This window comes from Lucilia sericata, unplaced genomic scaffold, assembly GCF_015586225.1.
Source record: "Lucilia sericata isolate MDLA Ls3-8-SP2 unplaced genomic scaffold, ASM1558622v1 Contig001131F_arrow, whole genome shotgun sequence".
Classification (NCBI taxonomy): Eukaryota; Metazoa; Arthropoda; class Insecta; order Diptera; family Calliphoridae; genus Lucilia; species Lucilia sericata.
The window spans coordinates 97,117-106,455 of record NW_023995102.1 but is presented as its reverse complement, the minus strand read 5'-3'; positions in this window follow the sequence as shown (position 1 = coordinate 106,455).

Here is a 9,339-nt window from a genome sequence, read left to right as displayed (position 1 = left end):
ATAGAACTTTTTAGTACTTTTTATCTCTCTAATGGTACTTTTTGAATTTTCAAAAATATTCAAACTAGAAACATAAATTTGAACATATATGGTCCTGAATGTATAAGAATTGTAATTGGTGCCTTTTTCATTTTTCCATTTATCAAATAGTACCTTTTTTGGATTCTCTATAATGGGGAACCGGAAAACATGATTACGATCTTTTTTAAATGAGAATTTATTTAGAGAGAGGATTTTGTACTTTTTCATTTTTCATGTGATACTTTTTGACTTTTTACGATATTGAACATAGAAAAATAAAATTTAATATATAGGGACTAAGTGAATGAGAATCTAATGAAAGGGAATTTTGATACATTTTCGTTCATCAAATTATAGTTCTTGAATTTTCTAAAATATTGAATAAAGAAACATTTGATTGAATGAAAAATACGTTTTCCTTTTTGAAATAGTACTTTCGAAATTTTTTTTTAAAATGCGAAATCTAAACGAATGAAATTAAAAATACCAATGCCATTTTTACATTCATGTAAAAATTCTCTTCAATTTAATTTAATTAATACATTGCTTATGCACTTCACTTTGTAAAATCCTTCTTTTTTGTAAGTTTACATATTTGCAGTGTATACTGATTTGCATATCTGTTTCAATTTAAAAATTTTCCATCATTTAATCAAAGGGATTATTAACTATGTTAAAGGTAGAAAAAAAATATATAAACAAATTTATTACGAGTGAAAACATAATAATATTAAATTAATCCACGTAACAAACTAATATATAATAAAGCTTTGTTTGTCTTTTGTTTTTTGTAATATAAACTTGATAATGATAAATACAAATCAATTTCATTTTCATACTAACACCTTCACCGACAGCAACAGCAACAGGCAATACAAACACCGATGATTGATAAATGGGAAATCAACAACGTGTGATCTGATCTGAATATTTTAGTAAAACTTTTAATAACTTTTTACACGGAAATGGTTTGATAGTCTGTTGAATCAATTTGAATAACATGTAATAAACAAATCATTTGTTTAAAATTTAAAATTTATATTGAAAACTGTCAGTGTTACAAAAATATTCATTAAATTGTGAAAATATATATTGATGTTTAGTTTGAGGCTAATGAAATACTTATGAAAGTGATGATATATTTATATAAAATTTTGTATTTCAAAATTATATTGAAAAAATTTTAAATATTATTTTATATAAATAATATAAATTCGCTTACAATTTAATGACAGTTCTTTGTGAGAACAGTAGTTTTTTTCATTTTTTAAATTTTCTTCATTTTTAATAACAAATATTTGTTATTAGAGAAAATTTCTTAACACTAGCCAAATCGTTTTAAGAGGTCTATGACTTGTAGTTTATTTCTGATTAAAACAACAACATAATAAATCACTTCCTAATTGCTAAACAAACATTAAAGTTTTTGCTTTTTTCGGCTATAAATCATTTCAATTCAATCAAACCAACAGACATTGAGTTTTTCTTTTCAATGGCAGCTCACACTTAAACAATTTTCTTAAATATTTCAATCTAAACTAACAATAAACTATTTGTTTTACAATATTTAAGTTTTTTCATTCTTTTTGTTCATTTTAATTTATTTGTTTATTTATCTATTCATTTTATATGCTTTTTTGTTTATTTATTTAACAATGAATTTTTAGTTTTTATTTCTTAATAAAATTTCAAATTTTTGCAGAAATATTTTTTTTCTGCTCTATATATTTTTAAAATCAATAATAACTTAAAAGAAATTTGACTTATTTATGATCATTACAATGTATTTTCCAAATAATTTATAAGTTTTTTTTTTTATTAAATATGCAGTTATAAGCGGAATTTATTTGTATGTGGCGGTTATTGTTTTATTGTTAAATAAATTAAACGTTTTGTGTTGTTTACAGTTTTACAAAATGCATGGTTTTAAATCCTTACATTTCAATTAAAATTGTTTATTCCGCATAATTTTTATAAAGTACAATATAAATTAAAAAATTATATCCTTTCATGTTTAGTAGATGCCACGCCCACTATTGCTAATCCCTTCAAAATTCATGTGTTAGGTGCCACGCCCTCTATAGGTAATACGCTAATTTATTACTCAAATGTTTTCATGGATGACAGAGTTGTTCGAACAAAATTTGAGAATTCTAACTCTAATGATTTCACCGATATGCAGTTTTTGTATTTAATTCATTTGGGAGGTGCCACGCCTTCTATTTCTAATCCGCCAATTTATTAGCCAAAAGTTCACATGGGTGACAGAGTTGTTCATACAAAATTTGAGAATTGTAGCTCTAACATTTTCCCAGATACATAAATTTTTGTATTTAATTCACATGGAAAGTGCCACGCCCCCTATAATTAGTCCTCGCATTTTTCCTCCAAATTGTTCAGATGGATTTCAATATTGGCTGTGCAGAATTTGAGGATTCTAGATCTAATGATTTCACACCTTTATAAGAAAGGTATTAATGTCGAAGAATGGTGAACACCTGTTGTGTAGGCCTATTTCACGGTAGTCTTTTTCAACCACTGCATGAGCATTTTTAATGACTCACCACCGCCCCATTGTGCTTCTTACACGCAGGTGGCAATTTACGCATATGGAATTTTCAATCCAGCTATCCAAGTACTCGAGTTATCTAAACTCTTGCCATAGTAGTCTCGTTGGGGAAATGATTAGTGTCGATAGAAAGTGTCGATAGAAAGGGCAGAACCAACATCAGATGATAACACCCTATTGATGTTATGAGGAATACTCTGTCCCTACAAACTTTCTCATCATCTAAAAACTCACCCCAGTGTATTTGTGGACCTCTTAAAGTCGCCTAACCTCACTACTGAGATGGCTCCTGTTGTTTCGGCAACAGCACTTAGGGCACGTAATTGGTGGTTCGAAAACTCAGATCTATATTTAATTAGCCAGACTTATTTCAGTGGCCACCAGGATCTACTGTGATAAGTTGAGCATGTTTAGAGTAAACTCCAACACACTCAACCATGAAAGAAAATCACCGATAAATTAAAGATTAAGGTATTACAGCTGCACAACGTCTCAACCAATTTCACCAACATTTCAAACGTCACTCCTTCTGTCATTCCGACATCTCCACAGGTACAACTCAGGATCTTTCTTGTCCATCACATACAAGTATCCGAATGGTACATCTCACTCCATTACTCCATCAGCTCAATTCCAATATTTTATTAATTCTCGTGGTTTGTAAAATTTCTAGAAACTAGGAGCGGTTACAGAAACGTATGCCCAATATTTAAATTTCACCGTGTATCAATCATTTAACGAAGCACCCCTTTCCCGCGAATTTGTGTTTAAACTACAGGCACTACGTGGATCCCGAAGGATCCTCAACCAACTGACCAACCGTAGTATCCATATCAAATCATTCCAAGGAAAAATTACGAGGATACATTTGACATCACCAGTTTATAGTCTCAACTAGACTAGACTAGAGGTACAGGTCGTTTAGCAGACCAGAAATACTCTAACAAAAATGTTTCATTATTTTTCTCGCGATAAGCTCAAAATGATGTAATTTTTAAAGCTCATTGCATACAATTTTTCTTTTAACATATTGTACTGAAACAAAAACACATTAATTTTTTTTAAGTATAAATTTCCAGTTTTTATCATCCCCCCATTTAATTTATACTAAATTTATTCTTATTGTAAAATAAACATTAAAATATTTTTACCACTTAGCCGTATAAGTAATATTTAATCTACTTATACTAATAAATATTGCACATACGTCACCGGATATATTGTCATGAAAAATACACCAGATGTATACATAATGTAAAGAACATCAGTAAAATAATATTCATTATAATGTTTATAAAGTTACTTCTGATATAATTAAATCATTATAGTCATGCTACAAGTCATAATTTTTCGACATTAATCGATATACCAGCTATGTTGGCTTAAAATTAACCCTTTCAGAGTCAAAAATAATTTATGTCTAGAAAAAAACTTTAAAACTTGTATTTAAGATAATTTGAGTATGCTGAATCCGGGAAAATAATATTTTTTGAATTTGAGTTTTCCCTAGTGAGTTATAGAAGGTCAAAGTTAAATGTCGAATATATTCGACATTCGAAAAACAGTCTCCAAAAAGTACCACCAATATTTTTTATGAATTTTTTTTTTGTAAAATGTCTTCTTAAACTTCTTTCAATACAATACAATTTAAATCTGCATAGTCCGTTCTCCTAAAATACAAATTTTTTGGCCATTAAATGAAGCAGTTTTTTAAACGTTGTTAAAAAGCACTTTTAAAAAGTAGTCATAAGTGACAATTTCTTAAAATCTCATTTTTAAATACTTTTCAAATACGGAAGATCTTTCAAAATCTCAATTATAAGTATAATAAAGTCTTCATTTTCATCTAAAAGAAAAAAATTAAAACTAAAGTTAAATATTATACCCAAAAAATGCTTAAAAACAGAGTCTATTGTAATGTCGAATATATTCGACAAAACCACGGAAAGGGTTAAGAAAAGAAAAAACTCAGCTAAAAATTGAATACGTCAATTTGACAATAACGCTGTTTTATGATGCCGTCACACATCTTTAACTACGACAAAGTATCACAAACTTATGTATGTCCTTAGGGGACAAACACGTTTTTAGTTTTCTTTGAAAATGTTTCAAAAATACCATTAGTTTAAAACACACATTTCTAATAGTAAATCATGTGCAAAAAAAAAACTCAACGTAAATCAAATTGGAATGGTTATTATAAAAAATATAACTTTTATCTCAAGACGCTGGATATAGTCTCTAAATTGTTAATAAAAAATTTAACAATTCTTAAAAAAAATATTTAAACATTAAGCTAAACTGTCTTTGTTCCAAGTACTGCTGAAATATTAGCAGTTTCCACTTATTTAAGTTGCCACTGTAAATACTAAGTTTTGTGCCCACAAACATTCATATTTTTCTTGCACTTGCACGAAATTCATATAAGTATATTTTTTTTTGTTGTTGCACAATTTCCAGTTCAGTGCAATTTAACAAATCTTTTTCATAAATTTAAATTCTTTTCGCCAATGACACATATATATGTATGTATTGCTAAAGTGCATGTAAAAACTTACAAGAAACTTAAACTGTGTGCATAAACGTGGTTAAAAGTTTATTGTATGGTATCCAGTTGTTTTCAGTGAATTTTATTTACTAGCTTTGTTCCAATTTTTATATATTTTCAGACCATTTGACATTTACATACTAATACTCATGGATGCTTTGTGGGACAAGTGGACAAATAATTGCTTACATTATACATTACAAGTAAGCAATTATCGAATTAAATTCTTTAGTTTAAACTATTTCAAGCAAGGTTATTGTTCGAAGATAAGTTTACATTTTCTCAATAAACTTTGCTTAACAGAAATTTTGGGATCGTAACAATCCGTACCGAACTGCTGGGTACTTTAAATAGTATATTCTAAACTTTCAAAAATGTTGCATAAATTGTTCAAGTTGATTATAAAACAAATAATAAAGTATAGTCGGTCCAGACCGACAGCAAACTATCATAAAAACATATTAGACCTTAGTACACCTTACATAGTAGCCATGACCCATTTTATACTAGTTATTTCTATGGACTAGATACTGACATTTCCAAGAAAAAATGATTGATGAAAATTGACTTAATAAGCAATTGATGCCAAAAGATAAACAGTTTTCAATTAGGCCGACCATATAATACACTACACCTTTGACAAAAATATAATGTGATTTAGTTGCCATAATAAAGCATTTAAGTTGAATTGTACCTTGCCTTAGATAAACATACTTAAGTCATTTATTGTTGAATAAAATTGTGGACATTAAAGTGAAATTTTGATGGGGGCTTTTCATAGGGGCTAGGGTCATATGAGAACCTATTATTATGGAATTCGTGAGGGTCATCAAGTCTTGTATACAACTTGGTTTTTGCAGCTTTTTGTCGAGATATGTGTATATTAAACATAATTATGAACTTAAAAGCCCTATTCGGCGGGTTCAGTTGTATGGGGACTTGGTGAAATAATGGACCGATGTAAACCATTTTCAACAGGCTTCATCTACGGTACCATAAAAGATCATGTGCCAAATTTCATTGAATTATCTCCAAAATTGCGACCTGTAGTTTGATTACAAGGTTTAAAAGCCCTATTCGGGGGTTCAGTTGTATGGGGGCTATGTGAAATAATGGACCGATGTTAACCATTTTCAATAGGCTTCGTCTACGATACCATAAAAGATCATGTGCCAAATTTCATTGAATTATCTCCAAAATTGCGACCTTCAGTTGTATGGGGGCTAGGTGAAATAATGGACCGATCTTAAACATTTTCAATAGGCTTCGTCCCTGGAACAATAGAAGATCATGTGCCAAATCTGGACGGACGGACAGACGGACGGACATAGCTAAATCGACTCAGAAAATGATTCTGAGCCGATTGGTATACTTTAAGGTGGGTATAGGACCAATATTATTGTGCGTTACAAACATCAGCACAAACCCAATATACCCTTCCCACTAAAGTGGTGTAGGGTATAATTAAATTAAGTTAGATTGCTTTATTCGGCTAAGCTGAATCTTAAGTACACTACCCATGTAAGCTACTTTTTTTTAAATGCCTACAAATTTTTAAAATATTTAACAAAATGTAAAAATTTTAATTATTTAAACGGATACTTTTATGAAAGCTATGACCAATTAAGGGCAGATTCGAAAAAATTTCAAATTTGACCATATATAGGAGTTAAAAATCATATACGCACCAAATTTCGTAGAATGATTTATCGGTACATACCCAGCAATAACTAGGTAATGGCTTTCAATTGAAATTACTTACCCAACAACATACTACTACTACATATCGCCTGGATTACATAGAAGTAGTGTGATAAGGTCTTACTAATAATGAGTTATATAAATACTTTCAAATTCATTAGTTATCTTGCCAGTGAAGATATAGAAGCAGCATACGTTTTATCATGCTATTTACAATGACTACTTTTTCTAATTACTTGTAATCGTTTGTGGTAAGTACTTGCCTCCAATGACATCATCATGTTAAAATAATGACTGAAAATGCTATTGTGTAAGTAAATTTAAGACCTTACATGGTAATGAAAGTTTTTACCATGAGTACCCATGTCGAATTTTGTCAGGATATCCTTATATATTAATGAAATATATGGTATTAAGTGCCTTTCGAAACTGGACCATATATGGGAGATATGATCAATTATGGAACGATACGGAATACGCAGAAGAATTTTAACCCGATATCTTAGTTTAGTAATGAAATATGTCCGATTAAGTGGTTAACGGAAGTCGGCCTTATATTTTCCGTTGCGGAAAGTATTTTGGAGACTGATATACATATACTTACACTAAACATAGATATGTATGTATATCGATTTTTATTCCGATAAATTTATTTCTTAATTAGTTATATGTATATTCAGTTTATTTTAGGATGTGGACTTTATATGGAAGCTAAGACCTATTATAGACCGATACAGATCTGGGTTGGTAATATGATTTATATTGATATAGTATATACATCTACAACATTTTGATAACGATGTTTTCGGGGGAGTTATTAACGATAAATCCATTTCCGATAATATGGACTTTTGTATGGAGGCTAAGGGAAATATTTTTAACAATTGTTATGATTTTGAATACAATTGATTCCTGAATGAAAAACACAATGTGTGACAAAATTCATCGAATTATCATTAGCATTATCGGAAAAATCTTCAAAAAATAAAAAAAAAAATTTTTAAAAACACAATTTTTTCGAGGTAGTCTGAAATTTTTACTCATAACTTTTTACGTTGTAAACCGATTTTGGTGATTTTCAATACCAAACTACTTAGGATAAAAATGAATATTTATGGTGCATTTGAATGATTTATTTTACTTAGTTTTAGCGTGAGCATGTTGTAAGCAGACATACAGACGGACATAGCTAAAGCCCCCTTTACATGAGCACACAAGTAATATGATCTGTCAAAATTTTGTGTAAACACAAAGAATATAAATCATACGACTTATATTCTCTTCTTTTGTCATACGGATGGAATTTCATAATACTTTTTCATTAGACTTTACGTACGTAAAGTGTGATCGTGTAAAGTAATCTTAAATAGACTCATATGGACCCAAATTACACACTTTGTTCGGTCTCAGATTAATATTTCTTGGTGTTACACACGAAATGACACAATTATTCTGTTCTGAATATTACATACAGCAGCTCAAATGCATAATGACCTCCCCATATATGTACATATAAGTATGTATATAGTAATGTAATATATAATATTATTATGAAATAAATGTATTCACATAGAACCACCGAAGAAAATACCAAAATGTGTATTAAATACTTGAGCTGCTGATAACAAATATATGAAATTTCCATGAATTGCTTTGAAACTCAAAACTTTACAACATTTTTCCGAGAAAAATTCTAACAACATACAAGTGACTCTATAAAGAGTGTAATACGAAAACATTTCTGCATAAAATCTAAATGCTAAAAAACTCTTAAATATTTTATTAAATATAGAAACCTAGCCAAAACTTAGATTAAAAAGTAATGCAAAAAGACGCTTTTCACTACTTCTTCATTAGCATTTGCGCTCATTATATTAACACAGTGATGACATTGAAGGTAATAACTACTTAAATAAGTATTTACAAATAAGGAGTTAAAAAGTGGTTTTGTTTTAGGAAAAAAATTGCTCATACAGTATATGAACTTGGGCCTTTGAATGTCTTTCAATTATGAATTAGTTAAATTCATTTGAATTTTTGATCAGAAGAGAATATTTTGGGCACATTTTGTAGCTTAAGCTTTCTTCTGTGCTGATGACAAACCACTTATATCTTTTCCACAGCATCTAAACTCTAAAAATTTATAAAATTCTGCAGAACCCTTTTTCATAACCCTTACCCCACTGTGCAATATTGCTGTTTATATTTAAAATATTATTCTCTTCTTTGCGTATGTCTCATTGTTTGTTTGTCTGTTGTTTAGTATTTAAAACAACTACCATTTATTTTCCACAATACAATGGATTTAATCTTTGGAAATTGCTCCATGTAAATCTTTAGTCGCATATGAAAAAAAAGAGCAACAAAATATTTGTCTTTTAAAATTCTTAAAATTTATTACCACCATTAAATAAAAGTTCAGAGACTCCTCACTCATGTACGGATGGTTTACACTGCCCAACAGTTTGTGAAACAGGACTCCTGGTAAAAAAATTTAATA